General features: G+C 45.6%; 1 long non-coding RNA gene across 1 annotated transcript; it reads left to right on the plus strand.

The window, feature by feature from the left end:
• Nucleotides 1-508: 508 nt before the first annotated feature.
• On the plus strand, nucleotides 509-8,940 carry LOC109302475. Its single transcript, XR_002098800.1, has 3 exons — nucleotides 509-688; nucleotides 5,750-5,857; nucleotides 8,776-8,940. It is a non-coding gene; the product is annotated as an uncharacterized LOC109302475 (long non-coding RNA).
• Nucleotides 8,941-9,301: the final 361 nt, after the last annotated feature.

The following is a 9,301-nucleotide window of genomic DNA, read 5'->3' on the forward strand; positions in this document are numbered from 1 at the left end:
CAGCATTCAGTGCCGGTGCAGCCAGCTCCCCTGTAAAGGGCAGAAGGGGAGCAGTCACACTTTGCAGTCCACAGTGCCATAATGGAAACCCACCCTTTCTGGCAGACAAAAGATCCACAAGGAGAAAAACAGACTTGCCCTCACCAAACTGCTAATGCATCTATCTTGTTTTAGGTAGCTACCAAGAGAAAATTCTACTTTTGTCTTACCTTTTCCTGGGTACTTTCTTCCCCTCTTTTGAAAACTAGCTTGGCCGCAAGTATGACAAGAGGATCTGTGTTTTATTTACATAGTTTCCCTAACATTTTACTGCATTTTCTTTCTAGCTTCTTTTCTGACATACAATCCGTCTAGAAACAGGCCACTGTTGTGCTGCATATTTCTGTTCAGAAGTTAACCTGGGTTAATAGATACAGCTTCACCAGAGAAGTCTCTCTGGCTGCTCTAGTAATATCTGACTCCTCTTTATACCCTCCCCCTTCTGTATCAAATGCAATTTCTGGGCACCTTCCAGATGTAGATGTAGAATGCATTGGGTGTATTCAGGATTTCATGAAGAGGGGTATGGGAACAGCAACCGGTGTTGCAGGAACACCTGCACCTCACTCCCAGCTTCCTACCCACAACAGGATGAGCAGACTATGCCATGGGAGCAGCAGCCAGAGCCTTTTTAAAGTCCTTGAATCAGGTAAGAATTCCCTCTTCCTTCCACCTCCTCCTACGCTGCAGAGAATACCTTGGAGAGGCAGGGAATGGGAACAGAAATTGGGCACCTGCCTGCTGCTCCTGCCCTGGGCTAAGCCTAGATTCCCCACACAGCCTGGCTGGAGTGAGGCAGAAACAGCTCTGGAGCTCCCCACACCCCCTGGACAGCCAGAAACAGCAGGGACAATGGCAGTGGCAGGGACAAGGGAAGGGGAGTGTTGTAGACCTGTTTTAGAGACTTTAAAATAAAGCTCCTAGCTGATGTTCTCATGGTGTGGTCTGAAAGGGGGATGAGACCACGCTACTGCCTCCCTCTGGATCTGCCCCAGCTAGAATGGCTTAGCTCAGGGGTGTCAAACTCAGCCAGCTCTGTGGCCCAGATGAATGTTGCTGAGGCAGTTTACAGGCTGAACTGGGACTGATCCCCTATGGCACATACATGGGGCTGGGTTCAGCTTGCAAGCTGCACACCGCACACACCAGCCCCTGGGTCCAACACTGGGCACATGCTGCTCACAATGCACAGCCTGGACCTGGCACTGCAGGCAGCATGGGGCTTGGTCCAGGGAGCCACATATAGCCCATGACCTGGACCTACTGTGCCACATTCAGCCCTGGGTCCATCCCACGTGTCCCAGGCAGTGTGATCCATGCCAGCCCTGGAGACTGTGGGCATGGTAAGGCCCAGGGCCAGCACAGAAGGCATGAACAATGTGTGCCCTGGAGGCTGGGGGGCACAGTGAGCTCCCACAGGTGGTGGCAGCACTGTCAGTGGTGGGAGCATGGTGGCGGTAAGAGGGGAGCTCCCACAGGCAACCACAGCGCTGTCAGCGGTAGGGACGGTGGTGGGGGGGGTGGCGAGTGGTTGTGAGTGGTGTCCACCCGCAGGCACCACCGGCACTGTCAGTGACAACTTCTCTCAGGGGTTGCACCACCACACTTAGGCTGCCAACGACAAGAGGCACACAGTGTGCAGGGCTGGACAGACAGCACATGCTACATGCAGTGCATGAGGCTGGCATAGGGGCACGTGTGTTCCATGTAGTGCCCTGCCAGACGAGCTCTTTGTGCTGACTTCACGTGGCTCCAGTGGCTGGCACAGGGCATCTACTTCCCACAGTGCATAGGCTGGACCCAGCACCGCATGCATCACAGTAGTTTGGGGGCATGGGCTGCATGTGGTGCCCTAGGCCAACCCCCTGCAGCCTGCGCAGTGCTGGGTCCAGCCCACATGCTGCATGCAGCACCTAGGGCCAATCCAGACACCCTTGGGCTAGATCACACAGCTCCACAAATAGAAACTGGCTGGTCACTGGGCCATATGTTTCACACCCCTGGCTTAGCTGAATTCTGTATTCATCTCATCCTGTTACCAGTGCCTCATTCGTATTCTTCACTCCACACACCCAACAGGAATAATCTCCCCATCTCTTTCCTCCACTTTCTTCCTATAGTCCAGTACATCTGGAACCCCTCCCCAAATTGCTAGTCTTCCATCTGTTCCTCCAAGTCACTGCTCAGAACAGGTTTCTGTCAGAAGACCTCCAAATCCAAGTCTCCTTTCTCCCTCACTTGGCACTTCTGATGTGAAAGTGATGACAAATAAGATTTATGGAACAAGCTAGATTCAGGCTAACCTTCAGTGCCCCGGCATGTTGCCCTTCTACAATTCCTCCTATCAGCTTCTATTCATGCTGTCTGTTTTTAGAGTAGCACCTTTTGAGCCATGTACTTTGCCTTTATAGTGTTGGTATAACAGCAATAAGTCTGTTGACACTGCAAACAACAGGAACAAAACCATGGGGGAAAAGAATAGTGCTGAATAGGAGCCAACCCATTGGCAATGTGTAGGGGGTGCGTGTAGGTCTATACGCACCTCCTGAGATCGGCCATGCACCCCCTGGAAATGCCAGCCGCAAAACTGGAAGTGCACTTCTGGTTTCACTGCTGGCTTGGCAATTGGCTGCTGGGGGACCCCCCCCCATCAGTGATCTAGTGCCCCCCAGACTCGGGAGGCAGCAGTGGCCCACGAGCCAAACTGCCCTTGACTCAATGTGGGTAGAGGAAGCAGGTTTTATTGGGAACTGTAGCTTCTATCTTCACTTTCATTAGGTGCATGATGAACAATGAAGCAGGCATCAGCAACATTTGATCTAATTTTACTATTCATAAGAAAGATAATTGTAAGGATTGGGGTGTAGGCAGTCTTGAGAAGTGTGGGATTAAACTAATGCCTGATGCCGTGGGGAATCGAGATCAGGGGCCAAGTCTGCATAAAGGGGTTATAACCAGCAGCTCTGAGTCCAATTCCTAGTCCATAGCAATATCCATGTCCATAGTCTAGGCCACACTGGAAGCAAGGAACCATGGAGTCCAAGAAGTCATGGGAGGGCAAACAGGACCAAGGTACTGGGGTCCAAGACAGGAGCAAGGCAGAGCTACTGCAGAGCGTGAGGCACAAAATAGCAAAAGCTTAAGTGACGAGACTAGGCTTATGTGCTAAGCCCAGCCTATCCTGCAGACAGTTAGCTTAACCCTTGCAGCTGGTGGCACTACTAAGGGTGCAGCTTGTTTTTTAACAGTACCTTGCACTCCCAGCAGCCCCTCCAGGACTATGACTTGTATTTCAAATGCCCTGATAGAAAATACGTAAGAGAGACCAAACAACAACTGGGCACCAGAATGAATGCACACCAGATATCTATCAAAGACAAGAATACCCAATTACCTGTGGGGGCACATTTCTCACAAGAAAATCATTCTCCCTCTCCAACCTCTCAGTTCTAACCCTCAAAGGAAATTACAAAACACTTTTCACAGATGAGCTTATGAACTTCACTTCAACCTCCTGGATACAAAGAATCATGGACTAAATAAAGACATTGGATTTATGACACATTATAACCTGCCTAACATCTGACTCCCCAGGTACTTCTCCACTATTTAGCAGCTACATTCTCCCCCCACCAACCTGTCTCACCCACTGAGTCCTCAATTTACATCTTCTGGCTTTCTTGCATGCATACCAGCCTCTGGCTTCTTTACTATTCATTCCATCCAGGAAGAGCACTCACCAACTGCAGATGCTTCCTCAGTCTGATGAAGGGTGTTTATTTATACCCGAAAGCTTGCTAAGAAGAATTTTTCCAACTGTCTGAGTTGGTCTAATAAAAGATATCAGATTTACCCAAAGAACCTTGTCTGCCAATGTTTAAGAGACAAATTTTGAGCTGAAAACAAATTTCAGTTTAAATCCTCTATGGGATTTATTAGTCTGTAATTTCAGTGTAAAAGCAATTATTTAAAGTATTTCAAGGATGTCAGTGTCCCTTTAAAGAGACCCACAATATTATCTTCTATTATATTTGCTATATAATCCTATACTTCTATATGGGAATCATAGGTAACTGGTTTTATAATCTGTGCGCTGCAGATTTTGTTTCTCCATTGTAAGAAAATCACTGAGTGAGCACTGAGCTGGGTTTGTCAAAGACGATGCATTCTTCACAGACTATGTCTTGGTAACCACAGTTTAAGTGGAAAACATGTTGCTATTCAGATTAACCCAAAAGTTTGGACAGATAGGCAGCTGTCTCAGCACTCAGCCTCTAGGGCAGGCCAGACTAGAGAAGCATGTAGTAGTCTACCTGGGAGTCTACCTTGTGGGCTATTTTCCTAGAAAATCCATAAATTTACAGAATAAGCAAAATTGCTAATGTCCATTCTTACTGATTTATAATCTTTAAACCATCCCAGTAAAGAGCAATAGTCAACAGTGCTCATCACATGACACAAGTGAACTTTAAGTCTTTATTTTCTAGAACAAAGTTTCAACTTGCCTGTCAGCAGCTGGGAGTGGATCCTGGTCCTGTTTCCTGTATTACCAGTAGGGGCCTTTTAAAGTCATTACTGATCCTTTTGGGTCAGGTCCATGAAAGACAACCAAAGCATCAGCTTCTGTGAAAACCACACTTCAGGATGCAAAGTTACTTTCCAGTGCAGTGTCTGGCTTGTTTTCTGTTGCCCAGATTTTCTGCCAAATTCTAGAGACTGAGATCCAGCACAAATAGAAACCAAATACCATGCAGGACTACATGGGGGAAAAGAGCCAAGCATACCCATCTCCCATGGGCGACTGGTGCCTCCTGAGTCTGGAGGGGCACCCGCAGAAGCTGGTGTCAGTGGCGGGGATGGGGCTGGTGAGCACCTGCAGAAGCCAGTGGCAGGGACGGCCCTGTCAGGGGGGGTATGTGCCCCCTGTGCACCTCATACCAGTTGCCTATGCTGTGTCCAACATATTTCTGGAGCTTTCTAACCTAGGAGTTATGCTCTTATTGCTTGTTGACCTATTGGTAACATTACAATTTATTACTAAAGAGAATTAGGGCACTCAGCGACAAGAGCCAGATAGCTGTAAGGAATCAAGAATGCTTTTTTATGTGGGGTTTGGTTAGTAATAGAAGGCAAAGGAAGGTCTTTTCCCATGTCTCCCTCAAAAATTTGTGTAGCGACAGAATTATCCAGCACCAGTAGCTCATCCGAGGCTCAATCTTAAAAGGCACAAAACGGTTGGCAGGAGTTGTAAGCATTCATTATCCCCATGGATCTGCTTTAAAGCCCCAAATTAAGAATATAACCTGTCCCCATAAAAACACAAAGAGGGCTGGTCACCTGTCATTTACTATACAGCAAGCATATTACAGGCCTAAATGATAAAGTCCTCAGCTAGCCTGCCTCTAACAAAGGGGCTGAAGCAAAAAAAAATCTTTCATCACTCTACCTGCAGGTACAGGAATGAGATTTCTAGAGAATGGAGTGTATACTGCCAAACCTGGTGGGAACACAGTCCTGAATGACACAGACCCAAGATCAGCATGTGTCTTAAAAACTAGCTTCTTTCCTGGAACCCTCAGTTTGCTCCAGAGCCTCAGTAAAAAGTCAGGTTGTTGCAAACTGATGCTTTCAGTAAAACTGTAATCAGCTGCAAGTAATTTAAAACATCCTTCTGAAAACTTCACCTAAATGTGTCATCTTTTCCATTCAGATAAGAAAGCATGTGCCTGGGCTAAAGAAAATTTGGAACATCCAGAGGATTTGGAAGATTAGTGACTTAGTGTACTGACATATTTTCAACTTCTGACTGAACACGCTAGTAAGTCCCCTCCCTTTTCCTCCTCACTGCCTATAAAAGTAAATCTGACATCTAACCTGCAGGAGTGGAGACCTCTAGATGTGCATTACAATGTAGAAAAATCAAATGAATCTCCTCTGCACTTCAGTAGTCTTTGAGCAGCTAAATCTACAAACTGACAGGTACTCTGCAAGTCAGTGGTGATGAATAATTGCATTCAAAGGCACTGCAGGTATGTGAGTTAAGCATTTTATAAGCAGGTGCTGCTGATGGAAAACCATCATCACTATAACACATGGAACTTCCAGCACAGCTGGGGTTTAGGTTACTTACCCAACCCAGGTCCTTAAGGGTCAGAGCCAAATAAAGTCTGGGTTGAAATATTTAAATAAATTACTGCAAAAGAATCTATTGTTGTGTGTTAATGAACTACCCACATCATTCACCACTGCTCTGTGGCCCCTTTGTCCCAACTCCACTCACATAAAAAAGGCATAAGCCCAGGGAATTCAGCTCCCAGATAATTCCCCCATGACAGAGGAATTCCTGTAGAATTAGTATTATGTCCTTATATCATCCAGCAGAACAGCTTTGGATGCAGGGTGTGTCTTGGAAACATTCCCTGGAGAATGGTGAGAACACTGCTGAACTCTAGCTATTCTTGTTTGCTAGAAAGGCTCCAGAGAAGCATAACCATCCAGGCACAAGTTAGATCAACCCCAAAGCTGCTCTGAACTGTGCTGGGGCTTAACCAGCCCTTAGGCAACCATTTGTATAACTCTCCTTACTCTTGCCATCCTCTTCTCTTTTGGATCCTAGATCTACCTCAGTTTGAGAGTACTGATGCAACTGGCTCTTTGGTTTAAATTAGCAATGGACATCATAAACTTGGTGATTTAATTTAGCCACCCAAGATAGCCAGATCTTTGAAGAAATAGAATATCTGAACCATAGGGCTGAAAAATCTCAGAAGAGATTCGTCATGGCAGGTGGGTAGTCTCAGGAATTGATTAAGCTAATCATGTGCTTCAAATAATTAACCAAACATTTTTACACCTCAAAAAAGATTAAGGCTGGATTTTGGGAGAAGGTTTGGGGCAGTTCTTATTTTCTCTGCACACATACACTCAACTTTGGTGTTGCTCTTAATTTTGGTCATTGGCCAATGTCAGGCCAGTGGTGACCTCTGAATCCCTAGGGGACTTGGTTTTTTGACACAAAACCTGAGAATAAAGGAATAATATAGGATTATCAATTTGGCTTAAGAGGAGTTCAGAACAATGGTAGCAGCAGAGCTGCAGGTGAAGGCTGTGATTGATTTATTTATTCTGTAACTTATATTGTGATATGTAGGACTACTTGTTTTGAGATCAGTTTGCATGTTCTTTGTTCTGGTTGTCCTGCAAACAGAATTATCCTTCCGCCTGAGTTACGGAATAGAAAACAATTAATATGACCTAAATTCAGCACTGGTTACAGCCATGCAACTTAACTGAATACAGTAGAAGTGAAGAGGGTGTGAAGTAGGGCATCATTTGTTCCTGTATCTTTGCATGAGATGCTTTTCACTGGTCAGCTATCAAATCCTCTGTCTTCTGCACCAAGATGTGCACATGGCAGTTCTGTGGGAAAAGGAAACCAACCCACTCCCCAGCCACGGTCAAAGCCTCAGAATTAAAGTTTAGTACCATCAGCACATACAGCATGGCTAAGTATAGACAGTCAAAAAGCCTGAGGCTGAATTGATTCTGTTTTTGCAGGTTAGTCTAAGCTGCAAAGATTGAACTAATAAGCAAATGAACAGATATTCAGTTGTGATTAGGAAATGCAGCCACATGCCTTCAGTGGCTCAAGCCAGAAGCCAGGGGGCACTAGAGCAGGGCTCACTGGCACATAGCCAGTATGGGCTGCATGTTTGCTTCCTCTTCCTAATGCCCCTGAGGTCTCTAGGATTTGCAGTCCAAACTCACAACAGCAGGACTGTGTAGGGTTGCTCATCACTTCCTCTTCCTGCTTCCAGGTGCCTTTGGGATTTGTAGTCCACAGTTGCAGCCAGCAGTAAGACCACAGGGCAGGGCAGCTCTATACTTGGGGGAAGGTGAGTTTAACCTCTCAGTGCTCCAGGTTCATCCTTATTCCCCAGCCCAGTGCCCTATATGTTTTGCTGCCTTTTGCATTACATACATGAAAGTTTGGGCAAGATCTGCCCCTAAGGCTGAGCAATGATACTAGTGCGAGCAATAATAATGACCCAGTAAGAGGGCATTACCTGGAATTGGGCCAGTGTGGAGGCAGCCTACTCCCCCATCCCCCCAGCAACCATCACATATTATTTTTCTGTCCTCAGGTTTCTCAGATTGCACTACTGTAGATGAAAGGCAGAGTTTTATTCTTTATCTCACCTGTCTTTTTCAACAAAGTAATAACTAGGAGAGTAACCAACTGGAAAGCAGAACTTGAATTGCCTATTGGGTTTGCAATATACCTTGCAAGGAGTCCTGTTGTGCCTTCCACTTATGTAACCACAAGCAAACATCAAGTGAACAGCAAAATATGACCTGGGACAGACCAAGCTTAGATTTTCCACTAAATACAGTGGAAAAATAAGCCCAAAGCAAGTATATCCACTTGGGTCCTTGCTAATAGTTAGCATCCAGAAATAATCTCAGAGCTATGGGTCATATTTTTGTCATTTACGGTCAGCAGAAAATGATTTTTTTTCTCCTCAAGATACCTGGCTCTGAAAGAGATCACTTAACTTCCCTTTGGAGTTCAACACTCTATTTGCCTTCATTCTTTTCTTCAGCACTACTAATACTATTGCTATAAGAGAATTACTCATAGTATGTGCATAATATCACATAGTCAAAATATGCTTCTTCTCCATAATGTGCCTGTACATTTGGCATTTTCTTACTCAACTTTCTTCCTTTTTTCAGTCAGTTGTATCTGCAGACTTCAATCGGTGTTAAGGTTCTACTGCATTTTATTCCTATCAAACCTCCGAAATTAGTTAGCTGATGTCCATTCCTGATGTCACATCTCAATAGTATCAGCCCTGTAACTGGAACTATGCAGCTCACTGGAGTCAAGGAAGTTACTGCACACAGGTAACAGAGGGTTGAGTTTGGCTTGTAGAACATTTTTTGATTGATGTTGATAATGCCTAGCATGGAAAAGAATCTGATTTGGCTTTTGAGCCCTGAGTTTGCAGAGCTGACTAGGGAAGTACTAGAACAGAGTTGACAGTTCTCAACTTGTCCAGGAGTCCTGACTACCTGAGGGACTAGCCCCAACTTTCTCTTAAAGTTCATGCTGTCCTACCTTAACAGTAGGGATTCTTTTCCTTCTCCTGCTTTTAAATGTACTTGCTATCACAACTTTGTAGGTGAAAATACTGTTACAACCCTGACAATGTGTATCTTGTCATGTGTGTCCCCCCCCCCCCCCCCCCCCCCCCAAAAC

Source organism: Gavialis gangeticus, unplaced genomic scaffold, assembly GCF_001723915.1.
Source record: "Gavialis gangeticus isolate Ggan-Ray unplaced genomic scaffold, GavGan_comp1, whole genome shotgun sequence".
NCBI classification, from domain to species: Eukaryota; Metazoa; Chordata; order Crocodylia; family Gavialidae; genus Gavialis; species Gavialis gangeticus.